This window comes from Megascapheus bottae, chromosome 1 (genome assembly GCF_031878675.1).
Source record: "Megascapheus bottae isolate mThoBot1 chromosome 1, mThoBot2.hap1, whole genome shotgun sequence".
Classification (NCBI taxonomy): domain Eukaryota; kingdom Metazoa; phylum Chordata; class Mammalia; order Rodentia; family Geomyidae; genus Megascapheus; species Megascapheus bottae.
Window position 1 is genome coordinate 33,998,920 of NC_143509.1, and position 852 is coordinate 33,999,771.

At 31.7% G+C, this 852-nt stretch overlaps 1 pseudogene; it reads right to left on the reverse strand.

The window, feature by feature from the left end:
• Positions 1-202: 202 nt before the first annotated feature.
• LOC150068935 (small nucleolar RNA U3) lies at positions 203-291 on the reverse strand (annotated as a pseudogene).
• Positions 292-852: the final 561 nt, after the last annotated feature.

The following is an 852-nucleotide window of genomic DNA, read 5'->3' on the forward strand; positions in this document are numbered from 1 at the left end:
AGCATCTCAGTGCTGCTCCATTTTCTATTTGGGCTACTGGGAAACTTGAGCTAAAATATTCAGTTTATCTAAAGATGGATTACAGATGATTTTAAATTTTTGACTACCTTTCCCTTGGGTTTATCGTATTTATTCTTCCATCCATAATTTCCCATCTATTTACTTTTTTTTCCACAAGTAAGGCAATTTATTAACCCAGTGTACTTTGTTGTTATGCTTCTAATACTCTACACTGTCAGTGAGATTTCTATATTAACATACTACAGAAATGATCCCTGAAAGTATAGTCTTCATCTATTTACTTTTTAAGGAATTATTTTTGTATGGACTTACAGATAGTTATTTTATTCTTCAAATTCTGTAATATTATATTCATTCTAGTGTGCAAATTATTTCAGTTTTGGTTATTGAGAGCTCTTTTCATTGGTTTAAGTCCCTCATTGTAGTGATTACTGATAGCTGCATAACTGGAAATTTACAAGTCTCTAAATTGTATTTGTGAAGGGTATTTCACTGAAGGAGAGTGTTCTACCACTTGAACTACAGTTCAGTGTCTTCATTTTGGTTGGGGATAAGAGTCTCATAGACTTTCATGTCTGGGTTGGTTTTGAACTTAGATGCTCAGATTTCAGCCTCTTGAGTGGATAGGAGTGCAGATATGAGCCACAAGCAGCAAGACTTAACTATATTTTAGATAGAAGGATTTTGTGATATGTAAGCTAAACCAAAATATTCAGGAAAGAAAGTAGATGAAGGTAATGGTCTAGAAAATTTGAACATATTTTACAGCACTAAAATGTAGAGTTTAAAAGTTTTTATGTTACATAATTATCCTTAAAACAAAAAATAAAT